The 21,117-nt window shown below is 35.3% G+C and overlaps 1 pseudogene; it reads left to right on the top strand.

Moving 5' to 3' along the window:
- Positions 1-20,444: 20,444 nt before the first annotated feature.
- Positions 20,445-20,606, top strand: LOC142875254 (uncharacterized; annotated as a pseudogene).
- Positions 20,607-21,117: the final 511 nt, after the last annotated feature.

Below are 21,117 nucleotides of genomic sequence, written 5' to 3'. Positions count from 1 at the left end.
ATCTTATCGGCATCGAAGCTGTTTGTAACTGATCACTCAACCTTAACTGGGCGGGGGTCGGGAACAATTGCAGGTAGCACACCCTGCAGCAAACAATTGCAGGTAGCACACCCTGGAGCAAGCACGTCATGGAATGCATTCTTCTCGGAGCTATAGCTGGAGGGTTGGGTGCTTATTTTCGTCCTGGGAATTTTCCAGGGTGAGGCCCTTGCGTAGGACAAGTTGTTGGGGTGTTGAGGGTCTTAGTCTCTAACAAGATAATACAAACTAAACAGCTACCCCCTAGGATGTTGGGTAGATACTGAAAAACAGAATCTTCATTAATAGTCCCCTCTCTACAGTCTGACTATACTGGCCAAAATCTAAAGACCACAGAAAAATCAGCAACTGTTTTTCCCCCATCAAGTTTTCTCTCTTACAATTGCCAGCCTATGTTTACATTACATATGCATTATTCTCACTATAAATTTTATTCCTCCACCCTAAAATCACCAAATTAGTAACTTAGACCCATTTATTTGTTTCTATGGCAACCATCACATAGTGGAGTAGACACTGCTTCTTGATAAACTCACCTTGTAAAACAGCATATACTTTAAATTTTTGAGTTTACATTAGAACAGAAATTTGAATAGATGTATTTAATCAAGGCACATTAAATGCTCTAAAAAGTGATATGAAGTGATTTCCTCTTGGAAAAGATGGGTAGCTAACCTTGAATTTTACAAAGTGTGATCTGTAAAAAAAAAGTGTGATCTGTAAAGATGTTTTTAAAATCAAGTATTTCCTTGATAATCATAAGCATTGCTAATAGAGTCCACAAAAATAACTAGACCTCTCTACTATAGAAGACTATAATCTAGTTGAAGAAAAGGACATTGAAGGCCATTTAGATAATAATATTACATGAATAATAACTACAAAAATATAGTAAAGTTCAGAAAAGATATGATTGTTTCATGTTAATACACACAGATTTAGAAGAATAATCCAGAGGAAAGAGTTCAAATGATAATTTTGGAGGTTAGGTATGACATGAACACAAGGAAAGAGGCAGAAAGGCAAAAGATATTTAGAAAGAAAAGGAAGATCTAATTTATTTCTAGTGTAAAGTGCATTTCTAGTGCATGAGAAAATAGCAGAAGAAAAACTAAAATAAATGCTAGGGAACAGAGTGTGAATGTGGGCTTGAATTGAAGTTAACCATTTGATTCTATAGATAATGCAAATCGACTGGAAAAAACCTTATAGATTAATGAAGCAATGCTTATAATAATTTAGGAAAAGTAACCTGACATGCTATCAACATCACATCAATTATATAGGGAAAATTAGAGGCAAGGAAATTGATTCTACTAATAAAATCCCATATGGTGACGTATTCTTGAGTTCAGGGGAAAATTTATCTGGCTATAAGGAAATATTTTTGTACTTACTATTAATCATATGGAATAGCATTTTATTTAAGAATTTTATGTCTCTATACATTGATGAGATTGATATATTGATCTATTTATCTATGATCTTTATTATGTAATCCTGATCATTTTATTAATGATTTAATTTATTGAGTGCTTTGTATGTACCTAAAACTATGCCAATTATTTTCTATCAACTTATCTCATTTCATGATTATGAAACCACTTATATACAGGAGATGAAATTTAAGCCTACAGGTGGCCACTTGCTCTAGGCTACACAATCAGTAAGTAGCAAAGCAAGAATTTGAACTCAGCATGTCCCATTCAGAAGCTGGCATTTTGGCCACCATGCTGTAGTACAGAATAAATCAAGAATGTTCTGGTCTTTTTATTTATTCTAGAACTGATTCCATATAATGAAAAATATCAGTTTATCTAAATGGTGAAGGAATCCTCCAGAGAATCCACAGGGTCTAGCTGTATTTGCATGAAAACATTTGGATAAGAACCTTCTTCACATTAATTAATTAATGCAAATCTATGCATAGATGATTTACTATGCTCTGCATTCCCAACTTTAGAGATAAAGAAATGAATATGACCTAATCCCTCCTCTAAATCTATTGCATTCTTATGAGGAAAACAAGAATGTAAATAAGTACATTAAAATATTAGAAATGAAAAATTTACTAGAGAGTCTTAATAGAAGATTTGAACTTGAACATAGATCAACTGATATTATCTGATCTGAGAAACAGAAAATAAAAAGAATTTTTAAAATGAGCAAAACCTCAGAGAACTATTGAACACCATCACACATTCCAATATATGCAAAATGGAAGTTCCAGAAGGAGAAGGGAGAGATTAAAAGGAAGAAAACATTTGAAGAAATAATAGACAAAAATTCCCAAATTTGATTTTTTAAAAATCTACAAATAGAAGAATCTCAACGAACTCGAAGTAGGATAAACTCAGAGATCCACACCTATACACATCATAATCAAACTGTCAAAACACAAAAAGAGAATCTTAAAAGCAGCAAAAGAAAAGCAGTTCATCATGTACAAAGGATCTTCAATAAGGTTAACAGCTGATTCGTCACCAGAAATCATGATGCCAGAAAGCAATGGATGATATACAGTAGTCCCCTCTCATCTCCAAGAAATATGTTCTAAGACTCTCAGAGGATGTCTGAAACCACAAAAAGTATCAAAACCAATTGCTGCCAATTGGAACACATTTCTGATCCTGTCTTCCACCCACAAATGGAATGCCTTGTCCACATTAACTAAGCATTTATCATGCACTGTGTCTGTAGACTTTTACAGCTTCAGGTAAGACAACAAAACTAGCACAATTTTTTTTCTTCTTTACAATTTCATGACTAGAAGTTTAATTTTTACTGCAGATCTTAACAACTTCAGCATATAATTTTTTTTTCTTTTCTAGTTAGGTTGAGACTTTCACCATTTCCTTTAAAGAAAATACTTTATGGCTTCCTTTGGCATATCAAAATTGCCACCACCATTAATCTTGCTCTCTTGGGTCACTGTTAAGTAAAATAAGGATTACTTGAACATTCTCACTGTAATACTTTAACAGTCAATCTGATAATCGAATGGCAACTAAGTGACTAACAGGCAGGTAGCATATACAAATGTCCAATGGATACATTGGACAAAGGGATGACTCATATTCCAGGCAGAATGGAGCAGGATGTGAGAGATTTCATCACACTATCCAGATAGTGTGCAATTTAAAACTTATTAAATGTTTACTTCTGGAATTTTCCACTTAATATTTTCAGACCACAGTTGTTTACTGGTAACTAAAATTGTGAAAAGCAAAGTTGCTGAATATGCAGGACTATTGTATGAAAAATATTGAAAGAAAAAGATTGTCAACCAATAATTTTATATCCAGCAAAACAAACATTCAAAAGACAAAGGATAATTAAGCTATTACCAAATAAACAAAACTAAAAGAATTGGTCTCCAGTAGACAAACCCTACAAAAAAATAATAATAAAATATCCTTCAGGCTGAAGTAAAACAATATTAGAGAAGGAGTACTGATAAAAGTAACTACATAGGCAAATATAAAAGACAATATAAATTAACTAGTATTTATTTTTTGCAGTTTAGTTTTTCAAAAGATTCCTTCCAGAGGATATCAACGGAATAGGACAACCTTTTGTTTTCTAATTTGATCTTGAGATCTCACTCTTGGGGAGTGGCTATAAACTCAAGCCCTGCTCTGATGGAGTTCTAGAGGATTTGAGTGCAGATGTTTACAGTGTGCCTTTCACAGGATACTCCTTTATCCTAGCAGATTGCCTAATGCCTAAGTATCTGACCCATGACCAAGTGTCTCTCTCACAGTAAACATGTTTATACTGGCAGACACCATTGTTGCTCTTGTCTGACCTGTGTTTAAGATTCTTATCAAGACAGCCACTCTCTAGAAGAACTCTGATTCAGAAAAAAGTTAGATTCAAATTTATCAGTCAGTTGAGGCACAACACATTGAATGAAGCACATGAAATAACAGAATTAGTATATTGCTTATACCTCTGGCAAAGAACAAAGAAGAGGGTTACTAACAAAGGCTAATGGGAAGGTCTCAGGGACATTGTGCTCAACAAGCAGGTAGAGAGCCAGAGTGAGGTGGACCTGTGGGCTGAGGCCCTCATTGGAGTCCAGAGTGTTACCCAAGCAGGTTTCCCACAGGAAGTTCAGAGTAAGCAGACACGAGGCCCATGGGAGATTGGTCACTACAGCATATTTGTACAGACCATGCAGGGAGTGGTGTGAGCACAATGAGTCCAGTAGGTTGTATCTATATGTCCCATAGAGAGGCAGTTATCAGGAGGTGGTTATACAGGGGAAAAAAATTGGATCAAACATATTGAGGAACTGGCAGCATGTAGAGAACTGAAAACTGTGTCAAGGGTGACTAAGCCCACCTTTTGGTATGAAACTGTTAACACTATCCTGAAAATGAATGCCAAGGCAACATAAAATTACAAGTATTCTCTACACTTTGCCCACTACAACAGACATTGTCTTAGTCTACTCAGGCTGCCATAACAAAAAGCCACAAATGGAATTGCTTAAACAACAGAAATTTTCTCACATTTCTGGAGGCTGAAAGTTCTAAATCAATGTGTTCACTGATTCAGTTCCTGGTGAGGGCTCCCTTCCTGGCTTGCAAACAGTTGCCTTCTCACTAAGTCCTCAGATGGCAGGAAAGGACAACTTTCCGACATCTCATGTTCTAAGGACACTAATGCTACTGGATCAGGGTTCCACATTTATGACCTCATTTAACCTTAATTACTTCTTTAGAGGCCCTATGTCCAAATCCAGCCACACTGGGGGTTAGGTCTTCAACATATGGATTTTGGAGAGATGCAAACACTCAGTCCACAAAGGCAATATTAGCTATTGGATTCCTCTTCTTCTGTTTCACATCTATGGTTCCTTGCTCCTACTTCGTAAGATAGTTTTCCAAATAAACTGTCTGCATACAAGTGGATGAAGGTCTGCTTTCATGGAAACCCAAGCTAAGGCTACAATTACTTCCAGGAATTTCTATAGCAGCACTGTTTGTATTAATAATAGAATAAATAAATAAATAACCTAAATGTCAATTGACACAAGAACAGAAAAAACAAATTGTAGTATGTACATATTGTAATTCAGTACTGGAGTTAAAATAACATAAGAAGCAAATCAAAAAAGAATATATGCTATATAGTCCCATTTATATGGAGTTCAAGAACAGACAAAACTCAACAATATGTTCCCTTTTGTTTAGAGGATTGGTTCACATATGGTAAGACTAGAAAGAAATCAAGGATATGATAAACATCATTCAGTGGGTAACCCTTGGAAATGAAGAAAGAAGGCTTCAAAGTTATTGGTAATATAGTTCTTAAGCTGGTTAGTCGGTGTATATGTGGATGTTGGCTTTGCTATTTTTTCATCATACCTGTATCTTTACACCATAAATATATCACATTCATAGTTTTATAGGACTATGTATTTGACATCTTAATTATAAAAAGTCAAAAATATGAGTTTGAAAAAGGAAAAGTGGGTTTTTAAAAAATACAAACTTTATTAAATAATGAATTTATTTAACTTAAAAAAATGAAACAACAGAGTTGTTTTTACCAACCACATTTTCAAATTCATCCAGGGGAAATCCTAGGAAGAAAAAATTTGTTTCTACCCTAGGCAGTATACATTTTGAAATCTACCAGTGGGAAAACATCTGTCAAGAATGAACTTCAGGAGGGAATTAATTTTATAATTTACTATCTAGATGGCTGCCAAACTTTAGTGACTGAAGCTCTAAACCAAGCAGCAGCAAATCTAAAGCCCTTTTTTCCTTCCCATTCACGTACCAGCTCTGCTAACTGGATACAAGCCAAGATCTTAGATGACTCAATTTTTCACTCTATCAGATGAAGACAATACTTGCCATCTCCTAGATAGAGGTTATGAGGATTAATCTGTCCATAAAGCATTTGAAGGTCCTTGTAATAAAGATTAAAACCATATATAAAATTTTTGTCTATAGGTGTGAGTTTTCAGAACCAGTTACCTTGAAACTGTTTATTCCCTAAGAATTAAGCCTGCAATTTAATTTCTTATGACACCAAATATGTGGTTCAGTCTTATTTATGGGTTTATGGTCTTGATTAACTAGACTTCAATTGATATGGTTACTTAAGAGAGATAATAGCAATTTTTCACCTTCTATTTTTGTGTGCATTTACTCCTCCTGAAATATGGTTGAAATTTAAAATATGGAAGCTGGTTACCACTTAGTCCTAGATACCATTCTAGAAGTAGCACAGGACGGGCTATATTGCTGGTTTAAAATCCAGAAATGTAAATGTGACATAAAATGTAGGCATAAATATTTATTTCAAAAAATGCACCTGACCTAGCCAACAATGCTTTTTTTCTTAATTAAAAATGAAATAATTAACATTACAATACCGTTTACATATTAGTATTTATCTGTTAGCATTAGAAAGAAAATGCCTTTTAACATTCACATCTGTCTCTTCTCTAAACCTGTTACCAATTCGTATTTACTATATTGCAAAGGTATTTTATTTTCAAGATTTAAGGCATTAAGAAAATAGCTCCATGCCTCAAGTCACTGCAGCTTCAGGCTTAAGAGGCTTTCCAGGCGTCCTCAAACTACGTCCTGCGGGCCACATGCGGCGTTTTTTGCCCATTTGTTTTTTCACTTCAAAATAAGATATGTGCATAGGAATTTGTTCATAGTTTTTTTAAAACTATAGTCCAGCCCTCCAACGGTCTGAGGGACAGTGAACTGGCCCTCTGTCTAAAAAGTTTGAGGACCCCTGGGTTTTACCTTTTAGACACATCGAATCACCAAAGCCTTTTCAATTCTATTTGCAGTTTAACAGCATCTCTGAATGTATTTAATAAGCTCACTTTTCTTCCCACCCAACCTTTTCTGTTAATTTTTGCATTCATTTATTTATTCATTCAATGAACATTTATTAAATGCCAACTTACTATGTGTTGAAGTTTTGCTAAGTGAAGAGGTGCAAATAAAACATCATCACTGCCCTCACAGAAATTCATACTCTAGTAGGAAAGACAACAGAGGAAATATATGATTATGATTCAGTATTATTTTTTAAAATCAACAGTTCATAGAAAAATTAAATTCGTTTTTGTAGTATCCATGCGTGAATGATTATGCCACACTCCTGACAGTTAAACCTCTCCATGGCTTCCATAAGTTTCAGGATGAACTTGGACTTTGTACACCCGAGCTGCCATGGATGTCCCATGTTCGCCACTGTCAGGACAGCCCTTTCTTGCAACTGAGTGACTTCTTCACAGCCCAAGCTGTGTCATATGTCTCTCTTCTCCTTTCCCTGTGCTGCGCCCTCTGCTTAGCATCCCTGCTAGCACTATCTCTTTTGCTAGATCACTGTTACTCTTTGGGTTTCAACTTATGAGTCCTCTCTGGAAAGATTCCTCTGAATCACTTAGTCTTATTTATATACCTCTTCTCTGAGTTCCCATGGAATTGTGTGAACAACACTCAGATAACATTTATATTTCCCTTTATTTCCCTTGGTATACTATTCAGTCCTTGAAAGCAACACTATCTTATTTATCTTTGACCCTATTACATATCCCAGTGCTTTCCTTCACAGTATTTACTCTAAAGAAACTCTGCTGACCTAATACTTTACAAAATGAATAAATAAATATACCTGTGTATAAAGACACATCTGATAGAAGAAACCATCCTAAGGAATTTTAAGAGCACATCGGAGGAGCATGTAACTCCAAATGGGTATGAATTTGGGAGGCAGACAACGGGTTGAAAGCTCCCATGCAGAGGTGGCGGTCCCTGTGGCAGCTGGGAAGGGTGGCTAGGAACAAGCCAGGCGTGGTAGTAGAGGAAGGAACGCTTGTTGATATGCACTGGTGTCTTCAGGCTGAAGGAAGAGCATGTACAATGGCATAAATGTGAGAGTGAAGATACCCAAGTGTTTCAGGAAAATTGACCAACAAGATAAAAATAACTGCTTATCCACCACCAAAAGTAACTTACAAAGTAATTCCATTTTCCCTTTGGTCATCCCTATGCTTAGGTTATACCTGAATGACTAGGTTAGCAGTTCTCTACCTCCCCTTCATTTTTTTCTTCCTTCCCTGTTTCTCCTTACCACCTCTCCGCTTTTCTATTGCTCTCTCCTCCCAACCACATCTTCCTTTGCTTATATTACTTCTTTCTGTTAAAGCATTTCTTTAAAAGCATTTGTTCCCTCACAATTCAGAACTTTCTTGGAGTTTAAAAAAATCATCTTGACCTACTCTGTTTTACAGAAGAGGAACATGAGGTTCAAAACAGATACAACTCTTTTAACTTCTTACACAGCAGTCATTCTTAGTGTTACAGCAAAAAATAGGATCCAATCTCCTAACTTGTTTCATTTTTGTTTTTGTGTGTGTGTGGTTTGTTTTTGTGTTTGCTTTTTTTTTTTTTTTTTTTTTTTTAAGACAAGGTCTCACCCAGGCTAGAGTGCAGTGGCATCATCATAGCTCACTGCCACCTTAAACTACTCCTGGGTTCAAATGATCCTCCTGCCTCAGCCTCTGAAAGTGGTAGGATTACAGGCATGTGATTCACTGAGCCCAGCCTCAATCTCTTAACTTCTAATGTGATAGTTTCAGACTCTCTACTATTAAGCTGCTGCACTCTTATCCTTATGGAATTTAAAAAATCTATTTAATCCCAGAGTAGTTTTTAATGACTGCTTTCTCAAGGCATGACAACAGTTATTCTCAATATGGACTCTAATATTGGCTTCTTGGAGACTGCAATTATGTGGATGTTGGAACATAATATTGTTTTGACAATGTGCATGTAGAGCATGACTATTTCCTTCTTGCTAAAATATATTTTGTATCAAAAGCACCATGTATGTAAGTATGAGAAATTATTATATTAATGGCTGGCATAAGCATTCGATCTTAGGAATTCTATATTGGGCGGGGTGGCCCTGTTCGTGTGTACTGAGGAGTAAGGAAGAGTAGCAAGTGGAGATGGCAAGAAATTGCCTCATTCCCAGTGAAACCACAGGTCTTCAGTAAAATAAACTCTTGAAATGTTTGGTGTAGAGTGATCTTTGGTGGAAACTGATAAATGATGGGCCTGTTTGTTTAAATTAGAAGTAAGAAGGCAGACTTTGGGGCAGCCATTACTAATACCTGTCCAAAGCCCATATCCTCTTCTTCTTTATTAGCAGAACCCCTCATTTTTTTCTGGCATGAAAAGGTGCCCAGGTACACAGTTCTCACCAATGAGATGCAAGCTGTAAGTAGACTGATGGGGATTTCGGTTTCGTGGTATAGGTGTCTCCTCAACTCCTCCTTTTCTTTTTACCTACCAGTATTATGATCAGGAGATTGTAGGGAAAGCAGCCATCTGGCACCCAGATGGATAAAGATAGTACACTGAGGAGGGAGGACCAGAAAGATGGAAAGAGCCTGAGGCAATGATGACATTGTGAAGCTAGACTGAGAAAAATAACCCCATCTTTAATTGAGCCATTGCTGTTGCTTTTCTGTTATACACTATTAAAGCAGGTCAGAACTGATAAATATATACCAACGTAAAAGAGGGGAGAGACAGGACCATGAAGAAGTAAGCTGGAGGATAATTTGTAGGAATCATGGTGAAGGCTTTGAAGATTCACAGATTATGAATTGGGAAGTTTAAACAAATTATAATCAAATCCCAGGAAAATCGAGGTTCCATTGTACATCTTTGCATCATTGTGTAGCAAGGATTTCAGTTTAGTTTGCATTTATGTCTATCCTAGAACTTGGGCATATGTGGAGAGCCTATACATCTCAGGAGGTAGGAATAGCAGGAGTCTGTTTTTATGAGAGTCCAAAGAGACTCTGAGGAAGAACTCATTCTTAGGGGAAAAAACATAGATCTATGGGAGATTGTTTCAAGGATAATGAACTTGTTGTCAGAGGGGAAACATTATGCACAGTACTTTTATATTAGATTGCTCTCTGGCTAAATGCCCGCGGACTCCTGCCTGTGTCCTAGGACAAGGAGGCTGCAAAAGGAAAGAATAAAGCTAAAATGTGCACTTTCTAAATACTCTCCCTAGGATTTTTAGCACCCAAAGTATCAAAATTCTTAATACCAGCTGTGATAGGACTAATGGTGCTGAATGCAATCACCATAGTGGTGACAAAAATATTGGTAAAAGTGACAGGCATCACAATGAAAATTTCAGTGTCCTTAAGTGTAGCCATTAGACATCTTGGTACAGAGCTCTGAAGTTGCCTACACATAACTCGACTATTGACGAGTATCTGCAGAAGTCATAATTCTAAAGCTGTCTCAAGAGTCCCAACATCAAGTTATACAAACACCTATCTAGGTACTGTTGTGAAGGGGCTCTGCAGTTGTAATTAAGGTTACAATCAGCTGAACTTAAGGTAGGGTGGGACCAACATAATCACATGAGATCTTGAAAGTGAAATAGAAAAGTAGAAGAGTGAGGCAGAAGAAGAGAACAGAGATAACCATGGTGTGAAAAGGACCTGACCAGCCACTGATGGCTTATCAATGAAGGAGGCAATGAGCCCAGGAATGCAGGTGGTCTCTAGAAGCTGAGAATGACCTTCACTGCCAGCTAGCAAGGAAAAAGAATCTCATTTCAAAAATACCTAGGAATATACTTAACCAAGGAGATGAAAGGTCTCTATTAATACAAACAGAACTATGAATCACAGTTGGAAGAAATCACAGGTGACACAAACAAATGGAAAAACACCCCATGCTCATGGATCAGTAGAATCAGCATTGTTAAAATGTCCATGCTGCCCAAAGTGAGTTGTAGATTCAAAACAATCCCCGCCTAAATACCAACACCGTATTTCACAGATCTAGAAAAAATAATTCTAAACTCCATGTGGAACCGAAAAAAGAGCCTGAAGAGCCAAAGCAATCTTAACCAAAAAGAACAAATCTGAAGATATCACACTACCTGAACTCAAATTATACTACAAGGATATAGTAACCAAAACAGCATTGGAGTGATATAAAAGCAGAGACATAGACCAATGGAACAGAATAGAGAACACAGACACAAAACCATTTACCTACAATCACCTGATCTTCAACAAAGCAGACGACAACATACACTGGGGAAAGGAAGCCCTGTGCAATAAATGGTGCTGGGAAAACTGGATAGACACATACAGAAAAGTGAAACAGGACCCCTGTTTCTCACCCTACACAAAAATTAATTTAAGATAAATAAAAAGTTTAAATGTAAGGTGTGAAACCATAAAAATTCTAGAAGAAAATGAAGGAAAAACTCTTCTAGACATCACCCTATGCAAAGAATTTATGAATTTATGAAGACCCCAAGGACAAATATTGCAACAACAAAAATTAATATATGAGACTTAATTAAATTTAAAAGGTTTTGCACATCAAGGTAAATAATCAACAAAGTACACAGACAATCTACAGAATGGGAGAAAATATTAGCAAACTATACATCTGCTAAAGGGCTAATATTCAGAATCTACAAAGAACTCAAACAAATTAGCAAGAAAAAAAATCATTAAAAGGTGGACAAAAGACATGAACAGAAGGTTTTCAAAAGAAGACAGACAAATGGCAAACAAACATATGAAAAATGCTCAACATCACTAATCATCAGGGAAATGCAAATTAAAACCACAATGAGATACCACCTTATCCTTGTCAGAACAGTCACTATTAAAATGTCAAAAAGCAATAGATGCTGGAGTGGATGTAGAAAGAAAGGAACACTTATACACTGTTGGTGGGACAACAGAATTGTAAATTAGTACAACCTCTATGGAAAACAGTATGGAATTTCCTCAAGGAAATAAATGTAGACTTGCCATTTGACCCAGCAATCCCACTACTGGGTATTTATCCAATGGAAAATAAGTCATTTTGTCAAAAAGATACCTGCACTTGAATGTTTGTCACAGCACAAATCACAATTGCAGAAATGTCGGATCAACTTAAGTGCCCATCAATTCATTAGTAGATAAAGAAAATGCAATATATATACACCATGGAGTACTGTTCAACCATACAACAGAATGAAACAGTGTCATTTGTAGCAACTTGGATGGAATTGGAGAAGATTATCCTAAGTAAATTATCTCAGGAATGTAAAAACAAACACCACAGGTACTCACTAATAATTAGGAGCTAAGTGATCGGCACACAAAGGCACAGAGATATAAAGAACATTGGAAACCAAGAAGGGGGAGGTGGGAAGGGAATGAGGGATAAAAACTTACCTGTTGGGTACAATGAACATTATTTTGGTGACTGGCACACTAAAATCCCCAACTTAAAGGTTTAAGGTATCTATGTAACAAAAACATTTTTACCCCTTTAATACTTTGAAATTCTTAAAAAGCCACCTACAACTGAATATTGCCAACAACCTGAAATCAGTTTGGAAGCAATTTTTCCCCAGTGGCTCCCGTGAGAAATCCAGTCCTCCCAATACCTTGATTTTAGCCCAGTGAGATCCATGTTGGACTTCTGATCTAATAAACTGTGAGATAATATATTTTATATTAAGCTGCTAGATGTATAGTAATTTGTTATGACAGCAACAGGAAACTAATACTTTATCCTATATTTTTGTAAATATTTCTCCTATACAATCATGCACCACATAACTACATTTTGGTCAACTGACTACGTATATGAGGACGGTGGTCCCGTGAGATTATACTACCGTATTTTTGCTGTACCTTTTCTACCTACCATTAGTCACAATTGCCTTTAATATTCAGTATAGTAACATGCTGTACAGATTTGTAGCCTAGGAGCTATAGGCTGTACCATATAGCCTAGGTGTATAGTAGACTGTACCATCTAGGTTTGCATAAGTATACTCTGTGATGTTGCCACAATGATTAAATTGCCTAATGACGCATTTATCAGAATGTATCCCCATCGCTAAGCAACACACGACTGTTGCTTAGACTCCTCTACTAAATTCTCATCCTTTAAGGCAAGGAGAATGTCTAAGACATTCAGTTATTTACCTGTTTGGCTACTCCTTCTAGCAAAGGCTTCTCCTCTGTTATATAGATATAGATATAGATAGATAGATATAAAATTTCTAGTGTCTTTCTTTTAAAATACTCACAATTTGTTCTCAAATATCTCTTCAAGAACAATGGCTGTATTAGATTATTGCTAAGGTCTTTTTGCACAAGGGAAAATAAAATCTAGCCTCATTTGCATCTCAAATAATAAGGCTTACGTTTAAAATAGACATGTATATGTTGCACTCATTTACAGTGCTGACTGTGCGTTTGCTCCTTACTATCACATTCTTTGGAGAGAATTGCAGAAACAGTGTTATGCTTCTTTCATCCCTTGGCAATTTAAAGTTGTTCCGATATATTTTCACTGCCATTTTTATTTTATTGCTTTCATATTTGTGCTTAATTCATGTTCCCAGTAGAAATTTATATTTAAAAAATCTTTTTGTTTTGAAAAAAGAAGCAAAATATTATATTTAAAAAATCACAAAACTGAACTCTTATTTCTTTTTTAAATGATTATTTTAAAAAGGTAAAATTATGAGCCTTATACAGATAGGAAATAAATACATTTTGAAAATTTTTTTTAATTCATTATTGATGAGTGAACTGGTAAGATGTGAAAATTTATTCAAAGGATAATTCAAAGAACAAAGAACAGTCACATTGATAGATCAGAAATACTACAAGTGAACTTACAAATGAAGGCAAAAATTGCTTCTTCCATAATAGTGAGGGAAATCTCTTGAACATCCACCTGACAGAATTTTCTTGCGTGTCTATAGATAAGAATTATTTTGCATTGCTATCAGTTTTCTACAACCAAGATATTGTAACATAGATCAATAGTAATGAAAAGTGCAGAGCCCTCATAGAATCAGAATCACCAGGAAAGTTATGCTCTAAATAAGGCATAAATTTCCACTGAAACACAAAATTTCCTCTACTTTTTTACATATCTCAGTTTGGGAAACATGATTGTAGCAATGGGAACCATAAAATAGTAATAGCAGACAAGTCTAACAATATAGGTTTTCCAGATATCTATATGCTAAATTAGAAAATTTTAGAGATAGTTGGTAGCAAAATTAGCTTGAAATTTTTAAAGAGATCCAAGTACAAAGTAATAACAAGCATCATTAGGAATGAAAAATAATAAAAATATATAGATACTTTCAGTGAAGGATTAGCCATGTTTTTCATCTCAATTAAGGGAGAAGATACATCATTGATGATTCTGAGAAATTTAGATCTGAAATCCCAGAAGAACAGTGTTGAATATTGTCGCAAAGAAAAATACAGAAGTCATGGGGAAGAACTGATTTTGAATAGATAATAAAGAAATTCACTTTCTTTCATTTTAAGATGATGGTGTAACATCCATATCTAAATTTCTTAAGTATAGGAAGAATTATTAGTAGTGCTTGGATTTGTAAGATTGTCTAATTCTACAGCTTATGTTAGAAATCCCATTTGCATCTCACACCATAGCACACCTTTCAACCTAATCTCTATTAGTAATACTGATTTAATATTTGGTGTTTTATTTCTTAAGATGTTCAGAGTCCTAGGCAAGAAAGGACACGCTAATTTGGAACTCATCAAATTAAGCACAAACATTCAAGATAATGCTACATTTTTAAATTTTGATATCTGTGATGGTTTGAATGTCCCCTCCAAAACTCATGTTGGAATCTAATTACCATTTTGATGGTATTCAGAGGTGAACTTTTAAGAGGTGATTAAGTAATGAGGGCTCTGCCCTTATAAAGTCTATTAATACCATTATTGTGAGAATGGGCTCCTTATAAAACGATGAGTTCAGCCTGATTCTCTTCTCTGTCTCCTGTACTCTTTTCCTCTCTCACCATGTGATGCCTCCTACCACGTTATGAAGCAGCACAAAGGCCCTCACCAGATATGGCACCCTGGTTTTGGTCTTTCCAGCCTCCAGAACCATGAGCTAAATACATTTCTTTTCTTTATAAATTATTCAGTCTGTGGTATTTTATTATAGCAGCAAACTAAGACACTATTGCTTTCCTGTTTTTTAAATTAACTATATTTAAAAAATAGTTTTCTACTTTTTCATTTCAAATACAAAGTTTTATTGATGGGACACATAATACATTTTATTGTTTCTTCTTTTTCTGCCCACCATGAAGACACTTTTGATGCTATTTTCAACTCAAATTTTAATCATTCAAATGACAGATTAATGTTGTACAGTACAACATAATTTTATTTATTTATTTATTTGTTTTATCTCAGCATATTATGGGGGTACAAATGTTTAGGTTACATATATTTCCTTTGCCCCACCTGAGTCAGAGCTTCAAGCATGTCCATCCCCCAGACAGTGGACACTAATTCCTATTACACTTATCTGAGTGGCCTCCAAAAAATTACTTAGGCTCCCTAAAGCTTAGGACTGTAAATATTTCAATTATTTACAGTCCTAATTAACTCTTTGTTTCCTTTCACCTCTTAAATTGTTTCACTGTGATTGATAGAGAGCACTGGTTTACAAACATATTAATCATGGGTCATTCTCGCAGAAGACCACCATGGACTAGCTACCTACCACATTCAGTTCCCTACGTAAAGCAAAAAGTAAATATCCTCAATTATGGCAGTTTAACTGGTTACACCATTAAATATCAATTACTTAATGCCAATTGCAAATTACTTGCTTTAAAAAGCATTTATTAATACCTGACATCAGATGCTGTGTTGTTAAATTATAAATACTAGTATTATATATGCGAATGGCCCAGTGATAATATGACTAATCAGTTGGGTCCATTATTACTTGCCAAAATTAAACATTGAGAAATCTTACTAAAAGTGAGATGTATACCCTTATATTAAATGATTAGACAACTCATTGATATTATTGGGAACATTCAATAACTTTAAAATCTTTAAGATGCTAAGGTTAGCATTACACGGCTGATTAGTCAGTCCCTGTTATTTGAGATGTGGAATTATGCATTTATTTTTAGCTCTACATTTTAATATCTAGGGAAGTTTCAAAAAATGAAATAGCATTACAGTATTAACTATCCTACATATTTAGTATGTATCATTTTCTCTACAAATTATCCAGTAAAATAAGTACCTACATTTAATCATTGCCATAAAAACATAACTAGTGTTTTCTGATACACACGCACACATATATATTCAGTTTCATTATCTTGGTATTTTAAGTGTAATTTTTTAGCTTGTAAGGTTGGTGGAGAAAAGAAAGAAGAAAAAAGATATGCTTTATTGAGTTCCTTATTTTTTTCTTTCCTAAATAAATGCATTTAACCTTCCTTGGTCTCCTTTAAAATGATTTAGACAAAGAAACACGATTACCAAATAACTATTATCATAACCTTATCCACTCCCTTGAGAAATGTGAAGAATGGCCAAGCAATTTTCAGCAGCTTCAGACTGAGTTCCAGCACTGCCTTCCCTAAAATAGTCAGAATATAAGTCATACAAACACATATAGTTTGAAGGCTTCCCTGTTGGTTCTATATCTCCAAGATAATAAAAGTAGGTTCAAAGTAAAGCTAGTAAAATTATCATTTACAAAAGTGAAAGTTCACCAAGCATAAAATAACAGTAGGTAAGAATAAGGGTAGTATATGAGTTATTGGTAAAATAAGTCAAGAACTCTGTTCTTATAGGCATATCATTCTCTGCTACTTCCAATATCCCTTCCTCTTTATTCTGAAACCACATTTTACTGACAATATCCTGGATTTAATTTTTGCCCTGAAGTCCTTTCTTATATTGCCCTTTACAGGCTAGAAAGACCTTTCTGAGCCCTCTGTTTTTCTTCTAAATTCTATTGGAAAATGAAAATGTATACTTTATTTTATTTCTATTCTCTTGTATTTTATAATGGACAGAAAAAAAGAAGTCAAGTGGTAGCTTCAATACTCTGCCTAGAAATCTCTTTAGATCAATTTTCCACAATGCTGCAACCAGCAATATTGCCAACTTTCCATCACTATGTAACAAGAGTCCTTTTCCTTTAGCTTTATGTAGCATTTTCCGAACTTTTCTTGAAGCATTTCTTGAAGCCTCCTTGAGGCCTTTTAGACATTCATGCACATTCTGTCCCCAGAACAATGTCCCATTATTTAGGTCTTGTTATACCACACCCCACTCCTAGTACCAAATTTTTTCCAGTTTTCTATTGCTGCCCAGTAAACTACCTCTGAATATTTAACATATCTGTGGTTTAAGAATTCAGAGAATATATGGTTTGGATAGATTTGGTTTTTTGTTTGTTTGCTTGTTGTTTGTTTTGTCTTAAACAACAGAAATGTAATTTCTCATGATTCTAGAGGCTAAATGTCTAAGTTCAAGATGCCAGCATGGTTGGTTTCCTCTGAGGCCTCTCTCTTGGGCTTGCAGATGGCTGCCTCTTTCTGCCTCTTCACATGGTTAGCCCTCTGTACACTTGAACAACCCCTGGTGTCTCTTGTCTTCTTTTTATAAGGATACTATTTTATAAGGGCTGTATAGGTTTTTTCCTTCATAATGCTTGAAGTCTCCGCTGAAAATATTTGAATAACAAGAGATACAAACAGCTGGAAGCTGAAATCATCTGGAGGTTTCTTCCACATACATGTCTGGGGCCTGGGCTGGAATGACTTGGAGAAGCTACACAAAGGACAAAGTGCCCCTGATAAAAGTCCTTTGTGTAGCTTCTCCAAGTGATTTAGACTTCTTCACAGCATGTACCCTGGGAGAATCTGGATTTCTTATATGATGGGTCAAAGTTCCAAAAGCCAGTGCTCCAGCCCCAAAGCAGAAGCTGCATGACCTTTTATGTCCCTGTCTTGGAAATCACATACCATCACTTCCACTCATCTCTATTGGTTAACACAGTCACAGCTCAGCCATATTTAAGTGGAAGGGACATAGACACCGACTTCCAATGGAGGAGTATCAATTAACCTGTGGCAAAACCACCACAGTCAGGCATTCAATCTAAGCAATAAAGGTCCAATAGTAAAGCTAGAAGTTTTTCCTCAAAAAGAAAATAATTACTTTTGCTGAAGAGGTAGTAGCTTTTCTCCAAAATGCAAGAGGACTCAACCGTGTTCTTCTACTGGGGTTTTAAACCACCTGAATTCAGCACTCTGGTTATCCACAGATCAGATATAGTGCATCACTAACAATCACCAAGTGAAGAACTGGTAGGACCTCCTGGAGAGGTTCATTTCCTCAAAACTGGCAATTTTATAGATCATACATAGTTTTTGACTAATTTTAAGAGAATAAGTTTCATTTCCAATACTATGTAAATAGTCACTTTCTTAAAACCCTTATTCTGAAAGAAGTAAACCTTACCATTATTTATTTCAGAAAAAAATTGTTTTGAAAATAACCACTATCCCTATATTCTTGCCAACAGACAACCTGCTAATATGAAACATCTAGAATTTCAAAGTTGATGTTTCAAATAATAGAGTCAGACTCTGTAGGAGTGAGAAAGAATTTCTATTTTACTTTTTAGTCAAAACTATCTGAAACCTGTTTGGTTATATACTTAAAGCTGTATATTGCCTACCCAAAGAAGCAACAAGTAATTCTTGCTTTGGATTTGTGATTGTCAAGATTAACCAAAAGTCATAAGAGTAGTTTTTAATGAGAATCCCAGATGATAATATTATGACCATTTAAATCAGAAGTCGGCATTTTTTTCCATGAAGGGCAAGGTAGTAGATATTTTAGGATTTGTAGGTCAGAAGGTCTCTTCTGTCACAATTATTCAGCTCTGTCACAGCAGCACAAAAGCAGCCATAGACAATAGGAATGGATGTGGCTGTGTTCCAATAAAGCTATTTTTACAAAACAGGTGGTAGCTGAATTTAGCCCCTGGGCTTCAGTTTGTGGAGCCTTGATTTAAATCAAAGTGTGTTTGGGGGACCAGCAACATCAGCTTCACTTGGAAACTTGTTAGAAATACAAGTTCTTAAATCCTACTCCAGACACACAGAATCAGCAATGCTAGGGACGAGGCCACAATCTGTGTTCCAACAAGCCCTCCATGTTATTCTGAAGTTGAGTACTAGTGAGTTAAGCTATTACTATATGTTACATAGATTTTCATCAATATATGACAGCTCTACTTGTATCATATTGATTATAAACTATTAAAAAGAATGATGGTTGCCAAATCTATAAGAACCATATGGCATTTTTACAGCATTATTATATATATTAAGCCAGCATGCTTACACAAAGACTTCAGCTAATTCTTCTTTATGTCCTCTTTTCGAAGCAGCATAGAGTAGGTGCTCAAGAAAGACTTTCAAATAAACAAAATTTAAAATAAGAAAAGGTGAAAAAGCTTGCATTTACTGATTTTCCTTAGAAGTATAGATTGTCAAGGAAACTAATTAACTGCACTTACTATAATTTTTTATAGTAATGAATGAATGAATAAAACGAATGACTAAAAGAGGAGGTCAGGAAAACAATCTGATTTTTCTGTGAATCTTAAAATAATATTATCTATACCTAAATATCTTATAAGTATCAGAAACAGAAATATCCACAACTTTAAGCACTGACAGAGGCTTATGGAAAAGGTTCGTGTTTTTACCTTCCAATTTGAAAACTTTCATGATTCTCTATCTCTAAAAAGTGAAAGCAAAGTATTTGCATGAGAAATATTCCAAAATGTTAGAGCAATTTTGGGACAGAGTTACTAAGGTAAAACCATATGAATAACTCCTTAAAAAGTGTTTGCTTTCCACAGTCCCACCCTCAACTGCCACCCCTAAAACATGCCCTCCCTCCCTCACCTCCAACTTAAGCCCTTAAGGAGGCCCCACGGACACAAGGCTGCACTTAGACCAGACATGGTAAACTGACATACTCCAGTAGAGGGCATAAATGTCAATTTCAGAATGTTTCCAGAAATTATAGTCTTTAGATGTCTTGGTTCCATAGAGAAGCTCCTTTAAGTGCTCCAGAATTTACCTGATTTTCCCTCCAATTTTGTTCACAGTTGAACACTATGATGAGCACATGGTAGGAGCTTATTCCGTATTTATTCAATGAATGTGTGAACTCACTACACACATGTATCCATCAGCGTTTTTCACATATATATTATAATAAACTAGACATTGTAATAAAAATGTATTTATTTATCTTTTTATCCATCTTAGGAATTTTTAGTGTGATTTCAGTCCTTACAACATAACTCAGGAATCAAAGGGCCTAAACTAGTGTTGATCTGCTTCCCTGAAACACTTCACAAGGCAGCTAAAATCATCCATGATGGGGCCTTTAACTTTTAAAGCAGACACTTGATTTAAGTGACTTAGAGAGAAACTAATACATGTCCTCATTTATCGCTTCTCAGCCTTTTGGCTAAGATCAAGTGTAGAATATCCTCATTTTATAAATAATGCCCCATGTTTAGCCATTTTATATCTAATAAACAACAGAGTTGTCTCTTATAGGTGTTTTTCAAATTGGTTTGCACCCTATCAGCAGATCATGAAATTAGTTTAGCAGTTTTTGACCACCATTTTGTGTGTGTGTATGAAAGAGAAAAGACGATAAAACTTCAGAGTCCAAAATAGCTAGCAAGAGGATTGTTTTGTGAAACTTTTAGTTCAATTTTATATGTGTATGTGACTACATATAAAACAAAAATTTTTACTGTGAGTTGCAATCAAACAGTTTGAAAACCATTGATTCAGAGTTTGAAAACCATAAACCAGTATATGGCTTAACTCCTAATTTTCTCGTTTAGATTCTTCTCAACTAATCTTTACTATTAACCATAGAATGAAATGTATTAACTCTAGAATAGAATTAACCCTGTAAGTTGGAATAAACGTCTGCAGTACTAAGTGAGTCATTAATAATGGGAGGGGCCAAGATGGCTGACTAGAGATATCACTTGTTGGACCATTCTGGTGGGAAGGTAGTATATTGGATTGAGGAGAGGAAAGAAGAGCTATAGCTTAGGTGTGGGGATAACAGAGAGTTATAACAGAGGCAGCTGAGGTCCCCAT

The sequence above is a fragment of the Microcebus murinus genome, chromosome 13 (genome assembly GCF_040939455.1).
Source record: "Microcebus murinus isolate Inina chromosome 13, M.murinus_Inina_mat1.0, whole genome shotgun sequence".
Classification (NCBI taxonomy): domain Eukaryota; kingdom Metazoa; phylum Chordata; class Mammalia; order Primates; family Cheirogaleidae; genus Microcebus; species Microcebus murinus.
Note: the sequence above shows the minus strand (reverse complement) of the source record. Positions and strands in the feature narration are given on the sequence as shown.